Source organism: Trichosurus vulpecula, chromosome 6 (assembly GCF_011100635.1).
Source record: "Trichosurus vulpecula isolate mTriVul1 chromosome 6, mTriVul1.pri, whole genome shotgun sequence".
In the NCBI taxonomy this organism is placed as follows: Eukaryota; Metazoa; Chordata; class Mammalia; order Diprotodontia; family Phalangeridae; genus Trichosurus; species Trichosurus vulpecula.
The window spans coordinates 74,274,620-74,276,126 of record NC_050578.1 but is presented as its reverse complement, the minus strand read 5'-3'; the positions used below and the strand labels follow the sequence as shown (position 1 = coordinate 74,276,126).

General features: G+C 36.4%; 1 pseudogene; it reads right to left on the bottom strand.

Annotated features, from left to right (window-relative positions):
- Positions 1 to 827: 827 nt before the first annotated feature.
- On the bottom strand, positions 828 to 1,222 carry LOC118854457 (annotated as a pseudogene).
- Positions 1,223 to 1,507: the final 285 nt, after the last annotated feature.

Below are 1,507 nucleotides of genomic sequence, written 5' to 3'. Positions count from 1 at the left end.
CTACAACTTTTCTAATGCTGTTAATTATTTCAAGCAGTTTTTTAGTTGATGCTCTGTGATTCTCTAAGTATACCATCATATCATCTGGAAAGAGTGAGAGTTTTGTTTCCTCATTGCCTATTCTAATTTCTTCAATTTTTTTCCTTCTCTTATTGGTAATGCTAACATTTCTAGTACAATATTGAATAGTAGTAGTGATTATAGGCATTCTCTTTGAACTCTCGTCTTATTGGGAATGTTTCTAGCTTATCCTCATTAGAAATAATTTTTGCTGATAGTTTTAGATATATACTGCTTATCATTTTAAGGAAAACACCATTTATTCCTATGCTCTCAGGAGTTTTTAATAGGAATGGGTACTGTATTCTGTCAAAAGCTACTTCTGATCTATTGAGATAATCATGTTTTTTTTTTAGTTTTGTTACTGTTATGGTCAATGATGATGATGATTTTCTTAATATTGCACAATATTGCATTCCTGGTACAAATCTCACCTGGTCATAGTATATTGTACTGGTGATAAATTCCTGTAATCTCTTTGCTAATATTTTCTTTAAAATTTTTGCATAAATATTCATCAGGGAAATTGGTCTATAATTTTCTTTTTTCTATTTTGGCTCTTCTTGGTTGAAGTACCAGCACCACATTTTTTGTCATAAAGGAGTTTGGTAGAACTCCTTATTTCCCTATTTTTCCAAATAGAGTATATAATATTAGAATTAACTTTTCTTTAAATGTTTGATAGAATTCATTTGTGAATCCACATGACTGTGGGGATTTTTTCTTAGGGAGTTCATTAATGACTCGTTCAATTTCCTTTCCTTTTCTTTTTTTTTTGGAGGAAGGGGTTTGCTTTATTGATTCATGTGCCCTTCATTGAAGCCCCTTTGGGCTTGAGCAGATTTTGCTGTTTCTTTTCTTCCTCCTGCAGTTTTTCCCACTGCTTCTGCTCCCACGTCTTCATTCCTGCATCCATTTCTTGGGACAGCAGCACGACTCACCTTGCAAACTTTTCCCTTTGTGCCTTTCGTCGGAGTTGGCCTTTCATCAGGGGAGCAGCTCTACCATCTGCATAGGACCAGTCCGGCAACTCGGTGAGGGGCCCATAGCCAGAGGAGCGGGGGGCCAGGCCTTGCTGGATTGGCCACGCGCTACCGGCCTGGCCCACAAGGCTCAAATGTAGCCGCTGCACACCCAACCATGTAACAGCCAGCCCCGCCATGCCAGGGGGAGGGTTGAGGAAACAGCTCAATTTCCTTTTCTAAAATGGGATTATTTAAGTATTTTATTTCTACTTCTGTTAATCTGGGAAATTTATATTTTTGCAAATATTGATGTATTTCATTTAGATTGTTGGATTTATTGGCATATAGTTGGGCAAAATAGCTCCTAATTATTGCTTTAATTCCCTCTTCATTGGTGGTGAATTTACTCTTTTCATTATTGACACTAGTAATTTGGTTTTCTTTTTCCTTTTAAAAAATCAAATAAACCAAAGATTTGTGTA